The following is a 17,500-nucleotide window of genomic DNA, read 5'->3' on the forward strand; positions in this document are numbered from 1 at the left end:
GAAGATGCTATTAGCAATAACATTAGCAAATTTACTGATGATACTGAGCTGGGTGGCAGGGTGAAATGTGATGAGGATGTTAGGAGATTACCGGGTGACCTGGACAAGTTAGGTGAGTGGTCAGATGCATGGCAGATGCACTTTAATGTGGATAAATGGATGCTTATCCACTTTGGTGGCAAGAACAGGAAGGCAGATTACTTCCTAAATGGAATCAATTTCGGTCAAGGGACAGTACCGAGAGATCGGGGGGTTCTTGTACACCACTCAATGAAGGTAAGCATGCAGGTACAGCAGGTAGTGAAGAAGGCTAATAGCATGCTGGCCTTCATAACAAGAGGGATCGAGTACAGAAGCAAAGAGGTTCTTCTGCAGGTGTACAGGGCCCTGGTGAGACCACACCTGGAGTACTGTGTGCAGTTCTGGTCTCCAAATTTGAGGAGAGACATTCTGGCTATTGAGGGAGTGCAGCCTAGGTTGACGAGGTCAATTCCTGGAATGGCGGGATTACCTTACACTGAAAGACTGGAGCGACTGGGCTTGTGTACCCTTGAGTTTAGAAGACTGAGAGGGGATCTGGTTGAGACATATAAGATTATCAAAGGATTGGACACTCTGGCGGCAGGAAACGTGAGTGCCGAAACAGAGGACACAGCTTAAAAATACGGGGTAGACCGTTTAGGACAGAGATGAGGAGAAACGTCTTCACCCAGAGAGTGGTGGCTGTGTGGAATGCTCTGCCCCAGAGGGCAGTGGAGGCCCAGTCTCTGGATTCATTGAAGAAAGAGTTGGACAGAGCTCTCAAGGATAGTGGAATCAAGGCTTATGGAGATAAGGCAGGAACAGGATACTGATTAAGGATGATCAGCCATGATCATATTGAATGGTGGTGCAGGCTCCAAGGGCAGAATGGCCAACTCCTGCACCTATTGTCTATTGTCCTCCTTTCCTGACTGCCAGCCGCAGACAGCGTGCAGCCCCAATCCCTTTCTTTCCGTCTTTCTTGCTGATTTTGGCAGCGCTCCGCTCTCCTCCCCTCCCTGTCTCCTGCCTGCTGGAGACTGATGCCAGGCACAGCGGCAGCAAAAATAACCTGTCGCTGCATTGCGTGCGTGGCCCAACACGAGTGCAGAGGGGTGACTTGAGCAGCCCCTGCTGGCGGAAAAAGCCTACTGCACCTGGTATTCCCAGGCGGTCTCCCATCCAAGTACTAACCAGGCCTGAGTCTGCTTAGCTTCCGAGATCAGACGAGATCGGGCGTTTTCAGACTAGTATGGCCGTAGGCGCTGGCGCCAGCCTTTTCTCCCCACTTCAAGGCGTGCTGGCCAGCCACATTTTCTTTGCTGCTCTTTCTCTTGATCCCCTTTGTTTTTTTTTTCTCTCTTTTCTCTTTGCTCTTCCTCCTCCGTGCGTGCTTCCCTCCCTCCCTCCCTCCAGCTAGCCCTTGCCCACCAGGCTCCTGTCGTATCCCACATCCCCACACAGGCCAACTGCAAGACCTCCCCCTGCTTCATAGGGCTGCAGCCTGCATTCTCTCATCCTTCCACACTCCTCCACGCCTCCATTTCGGAATGGCAGGCAGTGACCAGTGGGGTACCGCAGGGATCAGTACTGGGACCGCAGCTTTTTACAATATATGTTCATGATATAGAAGATGCTATTAGCAATAACATTAGCAAATTTGCTGATGATACTGAGCTGGGTGGCAGGGTGAAATGTGATGAGGATGTTAGGAGATTACCGGGTGACCTGGACAAGTTAGGTGAGTGGTCAGATGCATGGCAGATGCACTTTAATGTGGATAAATGGATGCTTATCCACTTTGGTGGCAAGAACAGGAAGGCAGATTACTACCTAAATGGAATCAATTTCGGTCAAGGGACAGTACCGAGAGATCTGGGGGTTCTTGTACACCACTCAATGAAGGTCAGCATGCAGGTACAGCAGGTAGTGAAGAAGGCTAATAGCATGCTGGCCTTCATAACAAGAGGGATCGAGTACAGAAGCAAAGAGGTTCTTCTGCAGGTGTACAGGGCCCTGGTGAGACCACACCTGGAGTACTGTGTGCAGTTCTGGTCTCCAAATTTGAGGAGACACATTCTGGCTATTGAGGGAGTGCAGCGTAGGTTGACGAGGTCAATTCCTGGAATGGCGGGATTACCTTACACTGAAAGACTGGAGCGACTGGGCTTGTGTACCCTTGAGTTTAGAAGACTGAGAGGGGATCTGGTTGAGACATATAAGATTATCAAAGGATTGGACACTCTGGCGGCAGGAAACGTGAGTGCCGAAACAGAGGACACAGCTTAAAAATACGGGGTAGACCGTTTAGGACAGAGATGAGGAGAAACGTCTTCACCCAGAGAGTGGTGGCTGTGTGGAATGCTCTGCCCCAGAGGGCAGTGGAGGCCCAGTCTCTGGATTCATTGAAGAAAGAGTTGGACAGAGCTCTCAAGGATAGTGGAATCAAGGCTTATGGAGATAAGGCAGGAACAGGATACTGATTAAGGATGATCAGCCATGATCATATTGAATGGTGGTGCAGGCTCCAAGGGCAGAATGGCCAACTCCTGCACCTATTGTCTATTGTCCTCCTTTCCTGACTGCTAGCCGCAGACAGCGTGCAGCCCCAATCCCTTTCTTTCCGTCTTTCTTGCTGATTTTGGCAGCGCTCCGCTCTCCTCCCCTCCCTGTCTCCTGCCTGCAGGAGACTGATGCCAGGCACAGCGGCAGCAAAAATAACCTGTCGCTGCATTGCGTGCGTGGCCCAACACGAGTGCAGAGGGGTGACTTGAGCAGCCCCTGCTGGCGGAAAAAGCCTACTGCACCTGGTATTCCCAGGCGGTCTCCCATCCAAGTACTAACCAGGCCTGAGTCTGCTTAGCTTCCGAGATCAGACGAGATCGGGCGTTTTCAGACTAGTATGGCCGTAGGCGCTGGCCCCTGCCTTTTCTCCCCACTTCAAGGCGTGCTGGCCAGCCACATTTTCTTTGCTGCTCTTTCTCTTGATCCCCTTTGTTTTTTTTTTCTCTCTTTTCTCTTTGCTCTTCCTCCTCCGTGCGTGCTTCCCTCCCTCCCTCCCTCCAGCTAGCCCTTGCCCACCAGGCTCCTGTCGTCTCCCACATCCCCACACAGGCCAACTGCAAGACCTCCCCCTGCTTCATAGGGCTGCAGCCTGCATTCTCTCATCCTTCCACACTCCTCCACGCCTCCATTTCGGAATGGCAGGCAGTGACCAGTGGGGTACCGCAGGGATCAGTACTGGGACCGCAGCTTTTTACAATATATGTTCATGATATAGAAGATGCTATTAGCAATAACATTAGCAAATTTGCTGATGATACTGAGCTGGGTGGCAGGGTGAAATGTGATGAGGATGTTAGGAGATTACCGGGTGACCTGGACAAGTTAGGTGAGTGGTCAGATGCATGGCAGATGCACTTTAATGTGGATAAATGGATGCTTATCCACTTTGGTGGCAAGAACAGGAAGGCAGATTACTACCTAAATGGAATCAATTTCGGTCAAGGGACAGTACCGAGAGATCTGGGGGTTCTTGTACACCACTCAATGAAGGTCAGCATGCAGGTACAGCAGGTAGTGAAGAAGGCTAATAGCATGCTGGCCTTCATAACAAGAGGGATCGAGTACAGAAGCAAAGAGGTTCTTCTGCAGGTGTACAGGGCCCTGGTGAGACCACACCTGGAGTACTGTGTGCAGATCTGGTCTCCAAATTTGAGGAGAGACATTCTGGCTATTGAGGGAGTGCAGCGTAGGTTGACGAGGTCAATTCCTGGAATGGCGGGATTACCTGACACTGAAAGACTGGAGCGACTGGGCTTGTGTACCCTTGAGTTTAGAAGACTGAGAGGGGATCTGGTTGAGACATATAGGATTATCAAAGGATTGGACACTCTGGCGGCAGGAAACGTGAGTGCCGAAACAGAGGACACAGCTTAAAAATACGGGGTAGACCGTTTAGGACAGAGATGAGGAGAAACGTCTTCACCCAGAGAGTGGTGGCTGTGTGGAATGCTCTGCCCCAGAGGGCAGTGGAGGCCCAGTCTCTGGATTCATTGAAGAAAGAGTTGGACAGAGCTCTCAAGGATAGTGGAATCAAGGCTTATGGAGATAAGGCAGGAACAGGATACTGATTAAGGATGATCAGCCATGATCATATTGAATGGTGGTGCAGGCTCCAAGGGCAGAATGGCCAACTCCTGCACCTATTGTCTATTGTCCTCCTTTCCTGACTGCCAGCCGCAGACAGCGTGCAGCCCCAATCCCTTTCTTTCCGTCTTTCTTGCTGATTTTGGCAGCGCTCCGCTCTCCTCCCCTCCCTGTCTCCTGCCTGCAGGAGACTGATGCCAGGCACAGCGGCAGCAAAAATAACCTGTCGCTGCATTGCGTGCGTGGCCCAACACGAGTGCAGAGGGGTGACTTGAGCAGCCCCTGCTGGCGGAAAAAGCCTACTGCACCTGGTATTCCCAGGCGGTCTCCCACCCAAGTACTAACCAGGCCTGAGTCTGCTTAGCTTCCGAGATCAGACGAGATCAGGCGTTTTCAGACTAGTATGGCCGTAGGCGCTACCCCCTGCCTTTTCTCCCCACTTCAAGGCGTGCTGGCCAGCCACATTTTCTTTGCTGCTCTTTCTCTTGATCCCCTTTGTTTTTTTTTTCTCTCTTTTCTCTTTGCTCTTCCTCCTCCGTGCGTGCTTCCCTCCCTCCCTCCCTCCAGCTAGCCCTTGCCCACCAGGCTCCTGTCGTCTCCCACATCCCCACACAGGCCAACTGCAAGACCTCCCCCTGCTTCATAGGGCTGCAGCCTGCATTCTCTCATCCTTCCACACTCCTCCACGCCTCCATTTCGGAATGGCAGGCAGTGACCAGTGGGGTACCGCAGGGATCAGTACTGGGACCGCAGCTTTTTACAATATATGTTCATGATATAGAAGATGCTATTAGCAATAACATTAGCAAATTTACTGATGATACTGAGCTGGGTGGCAGGGTGAAATGTGATGAGGATGTTAGGAGATTACCGGGTGACCTGGACAAGTTAGGTGAGTGGTCAGATGCATGGCAGATGCACTTTAATGTGGATAAATGGATGCTTATCCACTTTGGTGGCAAGAACAGGAAGGCAGATTACTTCCTAAATGGAATCAATTTCGGTCAAGGGACAGTACCGAGAGATCTGGGGGTTCTTGTACACCACTCAATGAAGGTAAGCATGCAGGTACAGCAGGTAGTGAAGAAGGCTAATAGCATGCTGGCCTTCATAACAAGAGGGATCGAGTACAGAAGCAAAGAGGTTCTTCTGCAGGTGTACAGGGCCCTGGTGAGACCACACCTGGAGTACTGTGTGCAGTTCTGGTCTCCAAATTTGAGGAGAGACATTCTGGCTATTGAGGGAGTGCAGCCTAGGTTGACGAGGTCAATTCCTGGAATGGCGGGATTACCTTACACTGAAAGACTGGAGCGACTGGGCTTGTGTACCCTTGAGTTTAGAAGACTGAGAGGGGATCTGGTTGAGACATATAAGATTATCAAAGGATTGGACACTCTGGCGGCAGGAAACGTGAGTGCCGAAACAGAGGACACAGCTTAAAAATACGGGGTAGACCGTTTAGGACAGAGATGAGGAGAAACGTCTTCACCCAGAGAGTGGTGGCTGTGTGGAATGCTCTGCCCCAGAGGGCAGTGGAGGCCCAGTCTCTGGATTCATTGAAGAAAGAGTTGGACAGAGCTCTCAAGGATAGTGGAATCAAGGCTTATGGAGATAAGGCAGGAACAGGATACTGATTAAGGATGATCAGCCATGATCATATGGAATGGTGGTGCAGGCTCCAAGGGCAGAATGGCCAACTCCTGCACCTATTGTCTATTGTCCTCCTTTCCTGACTGCCAGCCGCAGACAGCGTGCAGCCCCAATCCCTTTCTTTCCGTCTTTCTTGCTGATTTTGGCAGCGCTCCGCTCTCCTCCCCTCCCTGTCTCCTGCCTGCAGGAGACTGATGCCAGGCACAGCGGCAGCAAAAATAACCTGTCGCTGCATTGCGTGCGTGGCCCAACACGAGTGCAGAGGGGTGACTTGAGCAGCCCCTGCTGGCGGAAAACGCCTACTGCACCTGGCATTCCCAGGCGGTCTCCCATCCAAGTACTAACCAGGCCTGAGTCTGCTTAGCTTCCGAGATCAGACGAGATCGGGCGTTTTCAGACTAGTATGGCCGTAGGCGCTGGCGCCAGCCTTTTCTCCCCACTTCAAGGCGTGCTGGCCAGCCACATTTTCTTTGCTGCTCTTTCTCTTGATCCCCTTTGTTTTTTTTTTCTCTCTTTTCTCTTTGCTCTTCCTCCTCCGTGCGTGCTTCCCTCCCTCCCTCCCTCCAGCTAGCCCTTGCCCACCAGGCTCCTGTCGTATCCCACATCCCCACACAGGCCAACTGCAAGACCTCCCCCTGCTTCATAGGGCTGCAGCCTGCATTCTCTCATCCTTCCACACTCCTCCACGCCTCCATTTCGGAATGGCAGGCAGTGACCAGTGGGGTACCGCAGGGATCAGTACTGGGACCGCAGCTTTTTACAATATATGTTCATGATATAGAAGATGCTATTAGCAATAACATTAGCAAATTTGCTGATGATACTGAGCTGGGTGGCAGGGTGAAATGTGATGAGGATGTTAGGAGATTACCGGGTGACCTGGACAAGTTAGGTGAGTGGTCAGATGCATGGCAGATGCACTTTAATGTGGATAAATGGATGCTTATCCACTTTGGTGGCAAGAACAGGAAGGCAGATTACTACCTAAATGGAATCAATTTCGGTCAAGGGACAGTACCGAGAGATCTGGGGGTTCTTGTACACCACTCAATGAAGGTCAGCATGCAGGTACAGCAGGTAGTGAAGAAGGCTAATAGCATGCTGGCCTTCATAACAAGAGGGATCGAGTACAGAAGCAAAGAGGTTCTTCTGCAGGTGTACAGGGCCCTGGTGAGACCACACCTGGAGTACTGTGTGCAGTTCTGGTCTCCAAATTTGAGGAGACACATTCTGGCTATTGAGGGAGTGCAGCGTAGGTTGACGAGGTCAATTCCTGGAATGGCGGGATTACCTTACACTGAAAGACTGGAGCGACTGGGCTTGTGTACCCTTGAGTTTAGAAGACTGAGAGGGGATCTGGTTGAGACATATAAGATTATCAAAGGATTGGACACTCTGGCGGCAGGAAACGTGAGTGCCGAAACAGAGGACACAGCTTAAAAATACGGGGTAGACCGTTTAGGACAGAGATGAGGAGAAACGTCTTCACCCAGAGAGTGGTGGCTGTGTGGAATGCTCTGCCCCAGAGGGCAGTGGAGGCCCAGTCTCTGGATTCATTGAAGAAAGAGTTGGACAGAGCTCTCAAGGATAGTGGAATCAAGGCTTATGGAGATAAGGCAGGAACAGGATACTGATTAAGGATGATCAGCCATGATCATATTGAATGGTGGTGCAGGCTCCAAGGGCAGAATGGCCAACTCCTGCACCTATTGTCTATTGTCCTCCTTTCCTGACTGCCAGCCGCAGACAGCGTGCAGCCCCAATCCCTTTCTTTCCGTCTTTCTTGCTGATTTTGGCAGCGCTCCGCTCTCCTCCCCTCCCTGTCTCCTGCCTGCAGGAGACTGATGCCAGGCACAGCGGCAGCAAAAATAACCTGTCGCTGCATTGCGTGCGTGGCCCAACACGAGTGCAGAGGGGTGACTTGAGCAGCCCCTGCTGGCGGAAAAAGCCTACTGCACCTGGTATTCCCAGGCGGTCTCCCATCCAAGTACTAACCAGGCCTGAGTCTGCTTAGCTTCCGAGATCAGACGAGATCGGGCGTTTTCAGACTAGTATGGCCGTAGGCGCTGGCCCCTGCCTTTTCTCCCCACTTCAAGGCGTGCTGGCCAGCCACATTTTCTTTGCTGCTCTTTCTCTTGATCCCCTTTGTTTTTTTTTTCTCTCTTTTCTCTTTGCTCTTCCTCCTCCGTGCGTGCTTCCCTCCCTCCCTCCCTCCAGCTAGCCCTTGCCCACCAGGCTCCTGTCGTCTCCCACATCCCCACACAGGCCAACTGCAAGACCTCCCCCTGCTTCATAGGGCTGCAGCCTGCATTCTCTCATCCTTCCACACTCCTCCACGCCTCCATTTCGGAATGGCAGGCAGTGACCAGTGGGGTACCGCAGGGATCAGTACTGGGACCGCAGCTTTTTACAATATATGTTCATGATATAGAAGATGCTATTAGCAATAACATTAGCAAATTTGCTGATGATACTGAGCTGGGTGGCAGGGTGAAATGTGATGAGGATGTTAGGAGATTACCGGGTGACCTGGACAAGTTAGGTGAGTGGTCAGATGCATGGCAGATGCACTTTAATGTGGATAAATGGATGCTTATCCACTTTGGTGGCAAGAACAGGAAGGCAGATTACTACCTAAATGGAATCAATTTCGGTCAAGGGACAGTACCGAGAGATCTGGGGGTTCTTGTACACCACTCAATGAAGGTCAGCATGCAGGTACAGCAGGTAGTGAAGAAGGCTAATAGCATGCTGGCCTTCATAACAAGAGGGATCGAGTACAGAAGCAAAGAGGTTCTTCTGCAGGTGTACAGGGCCCTGGTGAGACCACACCTGGAGTACTGTGTGCAGATCTGGTCTCCAAATTTGAGGAGAGACATTCTGGCTATTGAGGGAGTGCAGCGTAGGTTGACGAGGTCAATTCCTGGAATGGCGGGATTACCTTACACTGAAAGACTGGAGCGACTGGGCTTGTGTACCCTTGAGTTTAGAAGACTGAGAGGGGATCTGGTTGAGACATATAGGATTATCAAAGGATTGGACACTCTGGCGGCAGGAAACGTGAGTGCCGAAACAGAGGACACAGCTTAAAAATACGGGGTAGACCGTTTAGGACAGAGATGAGGAGAAACGTCTTCACCCAGAGAGTGGTGGCTGTGTGGAATGCTCTGCCCCAGAGGGCAGTGGAGGCCCAGTCTCTGGATTCATTGAAGAAAGAGTTGGACAGAGCTCTCAAGGATAGTGGAATCAAGGCTTATGGAGATAAGGCAGGAACAGGATACTGATTAAGGATGATCAGCCATGATCATATTGAATGGTGGTGCAGGCTCCAAGGGCAGAATGGCCAACTCCTGCACCTATTGTCTATTGTCCTCCTTTCCTGACTGCCAGCCGCAGACAGCGTGCAGCCCCAATCCCTTTCTTTCCGTCTTTCTTGCTGATTTTGGCAGCGCTCCGCTCTCCTCCCCTCCCTGTCTCCTGCCTGCAGGAGACTGATGCCAGGCACAGCGGCAGCAAAAATAACCTGTCGCTGCATTGCGTGCGTGGCCCAACACGAGTGCAGAGGGGTGACTTGAGCAGCCCCTGCTGGCGTTAAAAGCCTACTGCACCTGGTATTGCCAGGCGGTCTCCCATCCAAGTACTAACCAGGGCTGAGTCTGCTTAGCTTCCGAGATCAGACGAGATCGGGCGCTTTCAGACTAGTATGGCCGTAGGCGCTGGCCTCTGCCTTTTCTCCCCACTTCAAGGCGTGCTGGCCAGCCACATTTTCTTTGCTGCTCTTTCTCTTGATCCCCTTTGTTTTTTTTTTCTCTCTTTTCTCTTTGCTCTTCCTCCTCCGTGCGTGCTTCCCTCCCTCCCTCCCTCCCTCCAGCTAGCCCTTGCCCACCAGGCTCCTGTCGTATCCCACATCCCCACACAGGCCAACTGCAAGACCTCCCCCTGCTTCATAGGGCTGCAGCCTGCATTCTCTCATCCTTCCACACTCCTCCACGCCTCCATTTCGGAATGGCAGGCAGTGACCAGTGGGGTACCGCAGGGATCAGTACTGGGACCGCAGCTTTTTACAATATATGTTCATGATATAGAAGATGCTATTAGCAATAACATTAGCAAATTTGCTGATGATACTGAGCTGGGTGGCAGGGTGAAATGTGATGAGGATGTTAGGAGATTACCGGGTGACCTGGACAAGTTAGGTGAGTGGTCAGATGCATGGCAGATGCACTTTAATGTGGATAAATGGATGCTTATCCACTTTGGTGGCAAGAACAGGAAGGCAGATTACTACCTAAATGGAATCAATTTCGGTCAAGGGACAGTACCGAGAGATCTGGGGGTTCTTGTACACCACTCAATGAAGGTAAGCATGCAGGTACAGCAGGTAGTGAAGAAGGCTAATAGCATGCTGGCCTTCATAACAAGAGGGATCGAGTACAGAAGCAAAGAGGTTCTTCTGCAGGTGTACAGGGCCCTGGTGAGACCACACCTGGAGTACTGTGTGCAGTTCTGGTCTCCAAATTTGAGGAGAGACATTCTGGCTATTGAGGGAGTGCAGCGTAGGTTGACGAGATCAATTCCTGGAATGGCGGGATTACCTTACACTGAAAGACTGGAGCGACTGGGCTTGTGTACCCTTGAGTTTAGAAAACTGAGAGGGGATCTGGTTGAGACATATAGGATTATCAAAGGATTGGACACTCTGGCGGCAGGAAACGTGAGTGCCGAAACAGAGGACACAGCTTAAAAATACGGGGTAGACCGTTTAGGACAGAGATGAGGAGAAACGTCTTCACCCAGAGAGTGGTGGCTGTGTGGAATGCTCTGCCCCAGAGGGCAGTGGAGGCCCAGTCTCTGGATTCATTGAAGAAAGAGTTGGACAGAGCTCTCAAGGATAGTGGAATCAAGGCTTATGGAGATAAGGCAGGAACAGGATACTGATTAAGGATGATCAGCCATGATCATATTGAATGGTGGTGCAGGCTCCAAGGGCAGAATGGCCAACTCCTGCACCTATTGTCTATTGTCCTCCTTTCCTGACTGCCAGCCGCAGACAGCGTGCAGCCCCAATCCCTTTCTTTCCGTCTTTCTTGCTGATTTTGGCAGCGCTCCGCTCTCCTCCCCTCCCTGTCTCCTGCCTGCAGGAGACTGATGCCAGGCACAGCGGCAGCAAAAATAACCTGTCGCTGCATTGCGTGCGTGGCCCAACACGAGTGCAGAGGGGTGACTTGAAAAGCCCCTGCTGGCGGAAAAAGCCTACTGCACCTGGTATTCCCAGGCGGTATCCCATCCAAGTACTAACCAGGCCTGAGTCTGCTTAGCTTCCGAGATCAGACGAGATCGGGCGCTTTCAGACTAGTATGGCCGTAGGCCCTGGCCCCTGCCTTTTCTCCCCACTTCAAGGCGTGCTGGCCAGCCACATTTTCTTTGCTGCTCTTTCTCTTGATCCCCTTTGTTTTTTTTCTCTCTTTTCTCTTTGCTCTTCCTCCTCCGTGCGTGCTTCCCTCACTCCCTCCCTCCAGCTAGCCCTTGCCCACCAGGCTCCTGTCGTCTCCCACATCCCCACACAGGCCAACTGCAAGACCTCCCCCTGCTTCATAGGGCTGCAGCCTGCATTCTCTCATCCTTCCACACTCCTCCACGCCTCCATTTCGGAATGGCAGGTAGTGACCAGTGGGGTACCGCAGGGATCAGTACTGGGACCGCAGCTTTTTACAATATATGTTCATGATATAGAAGATGCTATTAGCAATAACATTAGCAAATTTGCTGATGATACTGAGCTGGGTGGCAGGGTGAAATGTGATGAGGATGTTAGGAGATTACCGGGTGACCTGGACAAGTTAGGTGAGTGGTCAGATGCATGGCAGATGCACTTTAATGTGGATAAATGGATGCTTATCCACTTTGGTGGCAAGAACAGGAAGGCAGATTACTACCTAAATGGAATCAATTTCGGTCAAGGGACAGTACCGAGAGATCTGGGGGTTCTTGTACACCACTCAATGAAGGTAAGCATGCAGGTACAGCAGGTAGTGAAGAAGGCTAATAGCATGCTGGCCTTCATAACAAGAGGGATCGAGTACAGAAGCAAAGAGGTTCTTCTGCAGGTGTACAGGGCCCTGGTGAGACCACACCTGGAGTACTGTGTGCAGTTCTGGTCTCCAAATTTGAGGAGAGACATTCTGGCTATTGAGGGAGTGCAGCGTAGGTTGACGAGGTCAATTCCTGGAATGGCGGGATTACCTTACACTGAAAGACTGGAGCGACTGGGCTTGTGTACCCTTGAGTTTAGAAGACTGAGAGGGGATCTGGTTGAGACATATAAGATTATCAAAGGATTGGACACTCTGGCGGCAGGAAACGTGAGTGCCGAAACAGAGGACACAGCTTAAAAATACGGGGTAGACCGTTTAGGACAGAGATGAGGAGAAACGTCTTCACCCAGAGAGTGGTGGCTGTGTGGAATGCTCTGCCCCAGAGGGCAGTGGAGGCCCAGTCTCTGGATTCATTGAAGAAAGAGTTGGACAGAGCTCTCAAGGATAGTGGAATCAAGGCTTATGGAGATAAGGCAGGAACAGGATACTGATTAAGGATGATCAGCCATGATCATATTGAATGGTGGTGCAGGCTCCAAGGGCAGAATGGCCAACTCCTGCACCTATTGTCTATTGTCCTCCTTTCCTGACTGCCAGCCGCAGACAGCGTGCAGCCCCAATCCCTTTCTTTCCGTCTTTCTTGCTGATTTTGGTAGCGCTCCGCTCTCCTCCCCTCCCTGTCTCCTGCCTGCAGGAGACTGATGCCAGGCACAGCGGCAGCAAAAATAACCTGTCGCTGCATTGCGTGCGTGGCCCAACACGAGTGCAGAGGGGTGACTTGAGCAGCCCCTGCTGGCGGAAAAAGCCTACTGCACCTGGTATTCCCAGGCGGTCTCCCATCCAAGTACTAACCAGGCCTGAGTCTGCTTAACTTCCGAGATCAGACGAGATCGGGCGCTTTCAGACTAGTATGGCCGTAGGCGCTGGCCCCTGCCTTTTCTCCCCACTTCAAGGCGTGCTGGCCAGCCACATTTTCTTTGCTGCTCTTTCTCTTGATCCCCTTTGTTTTTTTTTTCTCTCTTTTCTCTTTGCTCTTCCTCCTCCGTGCGTGCTTCCCTCCCTCCCTCCCTCCAGCTAGCCCTTGCCCACCAGGCTCCTGTCGTCTCCCACATCCCCACACAGGCCAACTGCAAGACCTCCCCCTGCTTCATAGGGCTGCAGCCTGCATTCTCTCATCCTTCCACACTCCTCCACGCCTCCATTTCGGAATGGCAGGCAGTGACCAGTGGGGTACCGCAGGGATCAGTACTGGGACCGCAGCTTTTTACAATATATGTTCATGATATAGAAGATGCTATTAGCAATAACATTAGCAAATTTACTGATGATACTGAGCTGGGTGGCAGGGTGAAATGTGATGAGGATGTTAGGAGATTACCGGGTGACCTGGACAAGTTAGGTGAGTGGTCAGATGCATGGCAGATGCACTTTAATGTGGATAAATGGATGCTTATCCACTTTGGTGGCAAGAACAGGAAGGCAGATTACTACCTAAATGGAATCAATTTCGGTCAAGGGACAGTGCCGGGAGATCTGGGGGTTCTTGTACACCACTCAATGAAGGTCAGCATGCAGGTACAGCAGGTAGTGAAGAAGGCTAATAGCATGCTGGCCTTCATAACAAGAGGGATCGAGTACAGAAGCAAAGAGGTTCTTCTGCAGGTGTACAGGGCCCTGGTGAGACCACACCTGGAGTACTGTGTGCAGTTCTGGTCTCCAAATTTGAGGAGAGACATTCTGGCTATTGAGGGAGTGCAGCGTAGGTTGACGAGGTCAATTCCTGGAATGGCGGGATTACCTTACACTGAAAGACTGGAGCGACTGCGCTTGTGTACCCTTGAGTTTAGAAGACTGAGAGGGGATCTGGTTGAGACATATAAGATTATCAAAGGATTGGACACTCTGGCGGCAGGAAACGTGAGTGCCGAAACAGAGGACACAGCTTAAAAATACGGGGTAGACCGTTTAGGACAGAGATGAGGAGAAACGTCTTCACCCAGAGAGTGGTGGCTGTGTGGAATGCTCTGCCCCAGAGGGCAGTGGAGGCCCAGTCTCTGGATTCATTGAAGAAAGAGTTGGACAGAGCTCTCAAGGATAGTGGAATCAAGGCTTATGGAGATAAGGCAGGAACAGGATACTGATTAAGGATGATCAGCCATGATCATATTGAATGGTGGTGCAGGCTCCAAGGGCAGAATGGCCAACTCCTGCACCTATTGTCTATTGTCCTCCTTTCCTGACTGCCAGCCGCAGACAGCGTGCAGCCCCAATCCCTTTCTTTCCGTCTTTCTTGCTGATTTTGGCAGCGCTCCGCTCTCCTCCCCTCCCTGTCTCCTGCCTGCAGGAGACTGATGCCAGGCACAGCGGCAGCAAAAATAACCTGTCGCTGCATTGCGTGCGTGGCCCAACACGAGTGCAGAGGGGTGACTTGAGCAGCCCCTGCTGGCGGAAAAAGCCTACTGCACCTGGTATTCCCAGGCGGTCTCCCATCCAAGTACTAACCAGGCCTGAGTCTGCTTAGCTTCCGAGATCAGACGAGATCGGGCGTTTTCAGACTAGTACGGCCGTAGGCGCTGGCCCCTGCCTTTTCTCCCCACTTCAAGGCGTGCTGGCCAGCCACATTTTCTTTGCTGCTCTTTCTCTTGATCCCCTTTGTTTTTTTTTTCTCTCTTTTCTCTTTGCTCTTCCTCCTCCGTGCGTGCTTCCCTCCCTCCCTCCCTCCAGCTAGCCCTTGCCCACCAGGCTCCTGTCGTCTCCCACATCCCCACACAGGCCAACTGCAAGACCTCCCCCTGCTTCATAGGGCTGCAGCCTGCATTCTCTCATCCTTCCACACTCCTCCACGCCTCCATTTCGGAATGGCAGGCAGTGACCAGTGGGGTACCGCAGGGATCAGTACTGGGACCGCAGCTTTTTACAATATATGTTCATGATATAGAAGATGCTATTAGCAATAACATTAGCAAATTTGCTGATGATACTGAGCTGGGTGGCAGGGTGAAATGTGATGAGGATGTTAGGAGATTACCGGGTGACCTGGACAAGTTAGGTGAGTGGTCAGATGCATGGCAGATGCACTTTAATGTGGATAAATGGATGCTTATCCACTTTGGTGGCAAGAACAGGAAGGCAGATTACTACCTAAATGGAATCAATTTCGGTCAAGGGACAGTACCGAGAGATCTGGGGGTTCTTGTACACCACTCAATGAAGGTAAGCATGCAGGTACAGCAGGTAGTGAAGAAGGCTAATAGCATGCTGGCCTTCATAACAAGAGGGATCGAGTACAGAAGCAAAGAGGTTCTTCTGCAGGTGTACAGGGCCCTGGTGAGACCACACCTGGAGTACTGTGTGCAGTTCTGGTCTCCAAATTTGAGGAGAGACATTCTGGCTATTGAGGGAGTGCAGCGTAGGTTGACGAGGTCAATTCCTGGAATGGCGGGATTACCTTACACTGAAAGACTGGAGCGACTGGGCTTGTGTACCCTTGAGTTTAGAAGACTGAGAGGGGATCTGGTTGAGACGTATAAGATTATCAAAGGATTGGACACTCTGGCGGCAGGAAACGTGAGTGCCGAAACAGAGGACACAGCTTAAAAATACGGGGTAGACCGTTTAGGACAGAGATGAGGAGAAACGTCTTCACCCAGAGAGTGGTGGCTGTGTGGAATGCTCTGCCCCAGAGGGCAGTGGAGGCCCAGTCTCTGGATTCATTGAAGAAAGAGTTGGACAGAGCTCTCAAGGATAGTGGAATCAAGGCTTATGGAGATAAGGCAGGAACAGGATACTGATTAAGGATGATCAGCCATGATCATATTGAATGGTAGTGCAGGCTCCAAGGGCAGAATGGCCAACTCCTGCACCTATTGTCTATTGTCCTCCTTTCCTGACTGCCAGCCGCAGACAGCGTGCAGCCCCAATCCCTTTCTTTCCGTCTTTCTTGCTGATTTTGGCAGCGCTCCGCTCTCCTCCCCTCCCTGTCTCCTGCCTGCAGGAGACTGATGCCAGGCACAGCGGCAGCAAAAATAACCTGTCGCTGCATTGCGTGCGTGGCCCAACACGAGTGCAGAGGGGTGACTTGAGCAGCCCCTGCTGGCGGAAAAAGCCTACTGCACCTGGTATTCCCAGGCGGTCTCCCATCCAAGTACTAACCAGGCCTGAGTCTGCTTAGCTTCCGAGATCAGACGAGATCGGGCGTTTTCAGACTAGTATGGCCGTAGGCGCTGGCCCCTGCCTTTTCTCCCCACTTCAAGGCGTGCTGGCCAGCCACATTTTCTTTGCTGCTCTTTCTCTTGATCCCCTTTGTTTTTTTTTTCTCTCTTTTCTCTTTGCTCTTCCTCCTCCGTGCGTGCTTCCCTCCCTCCCTCCCCCCCTCCAGCTAGCCCTTGCCCACCAGGCTCCTGTCGTCTCCCACATCCCCACACAGGCCAACTGCAAGACCTCCCCCTGCTTCATAGGGCTGCAGCCTGCATTCTCTCATCCTTCCACACTCCTCCACGCCTCCATTTCGGAATGGCAGGTAGTGACCAGTGGGGTACCGCAGGGATCAGTACTGGGACCGCAGCTTTTTACAATATATGTTCATGATATAGAAGATGCTATTAGCAATAACATTAGCAAATTTGCTGATGATACTGAGCTGGGTGGCAGGGTGAAATGTGATGAGGATGTTAGGAGATTACCGGGTGACCTGGACAAGTTAGGTGAGTGGTCAGATGCATGGCAGATGCACTTTAATGTGGATAAATGGATGCTTATCCACTTTGGTGGCAAGAACAGGAAGGCAGATTACTACCTAAATGGAATCAATTTCGGTCAAGGGACAGTACCGAGAGATCTGGGGGTTCTTGTACACCACTCAATGAAGGTAAGCATGCAGGTACAGCAGGTAGTGAAGAAGGCTAATAGCATGCTGGCCTTCATAACAAGAGGGATCGAGTACAGAAGCAAAGAGGTTCTTCTGCAGGTGTACAGGGCCCTGGTGAGACCACACCTGGAGTACTGTGTGCAGTTCTGGTCTCCAAATTTGAGGAGAGACATTCTGGCTATTGAGGGAGTGCAGCGTAGGTTGACGAGGTCAATTCCTGGAATGGCGGGATTACCTTACACTGAAAGACTGGAGCGACTGGGCTTGTGTACCCTTGAGTTTAGAAGACTGAGAGGGGATCTGGTTGAGACATATAAGATTATCAAAGGATTGGACACTCTGGCGGCAGGAAACGTGAGTGCCGAAACAGAGGACACAGCTTAAAAATACGGGGTAGACCGTTTAGGACAGAGATGAGGAGAAACGTCTTCACCCAGAGAGTGGTGGCTGTGTGGAATGCTCTGCCCCAGAGGGCAGTGGAGGCCCAGTCTCTGGATTCATTGAAGAAAGAGTTGGACAGAGCTCTCAAGGATAGTGGAATCAAGGCTTATGGAGATAAGGCAGGAACAGGATACTGATTAAGGATGATCAGCCATGATCATATTGAATGGTGGTGCAGGCTCCAAGGGCAGAATGGCCAACTCCTGCACCTATTGTCTATTGTCCTCCTTTCCTGACTGCCAGCCGCAGACAGCGTGCAGCCCCAATCCTTTTCTTT

General features: G+C 51.5%; 10 non-coding genes across 10 annotated transcripts; all 10 read right to left on the bottom strand.

Annotated features, from left to right (window-relative positions):
- Window positions 1–1,166: 1,166 nt before the first annotated feature.
- Window positions 1,167–1,285, bottom strand: LOC140474889 (5S ribosomal RNA). The gene has a single exon (XR_011959511.1). It is a non-coding gene; the product is annotated as a 5S ribosomal RNA (ribosomal RNA).
- Window positions 1,286–2,816: 1,531 nt separating this feature from the next.
- LOC140474899 (5S ribosomal RNA) lies at window positions 2,817–2,935 on the bottom strand. The gene has a single exon (XR_011959516.1). It is a non-coding gene; the product is annotated as a 5S ribosomal RNA (ribosomal RNA).
- A 1,531-nt stretch (window positions 2,936–4,466) lies between these two features.
- LOC140467999 (5S ribosomal RNA) lies at window positions 4,467–4,585 on the bottom strand. Its single transcript, XR_011955562.1, has one exon. It is a non-coding gene; the product is annotated as a 5S ribosomal RNA (ribosomal RNA).
- A 1,531-nt stretch (window positions 4,586–6,116) lies between these two features.
- LOC140468011 (5S ribosomal RNA) lies at window positions 6,117–6,235 on the bottom strand. Its single transcript, XR_011955565.1, has one exon. It is a non-coding gene; the product is annotated as a 5S ribosomal RNA (ribosomal RNA).
- Window positions 6,236–7,766: 1,531 nt separating this feature from the next.
- Window positions 7,767–7,885, bottom strand: LOC140474910 (5S ribosomal RNA). The gene has a single exon (XR_011959526.1). It is a non-coding gene; the product is annotated as a 5S ribosomal RNA (ribosomal RNA).
- A 1,531-nt stretch (window positions 7,886–9,416) lies between these two features.
- On the bottom strand, window positions 9,417–9,535 carry LOC140470915 (5S ribosomal RNA). Its single transcript, XR_011956797.1, has one exon. It is a non-coding gene; the product is annotated as a 5S ribosomal RNA (ribosomal RNA).
- A 1,535-nt stretch (window positions 9,536–11,070) lies between these two features.
- LOC140475753 (5S ribosomal RNA) lies at window positions 11,071–11,189 on the bottom strand. Its single transcript, XR_011960243.1, has one exon. It is a non-coding gene; the product is annotated as a 5S ribosomal RNA (ribosomal RNA).
- A 1,529-nt stretch (window positions 11,190–12,718) lies between these two features.
- LOC140474523 (5S ribosomal RNA) lies at window positions 12,719–12,837 on the bottom strand. The gene has a single exon (XR_011959185.1). It is a non-coding gene; the product is annotated as a 5S ribosomal RNA (ribosomal RNA).
- Window positions 12,838–14,368: 1,531 nt separating this feature from the next.
- LOC140467398 (5S ribosomal RNA) lies at window positions 14,369–14,487 on the bottom strand. The gene has a single exon (XR_011955444.1). It is a non-coding gene; the product is annotated as a 5S ribosomal RNA (ribosomal RNA).
- Window positions 14,488–16,018: 1,531 nt separating this feature from the next.
- On the bottom strand, window positions 16,019–16,137 carry LOC140474921 (5S ribosomal RNA). Its single transcript, XR_011959536.1, has one exon. It is a non-coding gene; the product is annotated as a 5S ribosomal RNA (ribosomal RNA).
- Window positions 16,138–17,500: the final 1,363 nt, after the last annotated feature.

The sequence above is a fragment of the Chiloscyllium punctatum genome, chromosome 3 (assembly GCF_047496795.1).
Source record: "Chiloscyllium punctatum isolate Juve2018m chromosome 3, sChiPun1.3, whole genome shotgun sequence".
Lineage (NCBI taxonomy): Eukaryota > Metazoa > Chordata > Chondrichthyes > Orectolobiformes > Hemiscylliidae > Chiloscyllium > Chiloscyllium punctatum.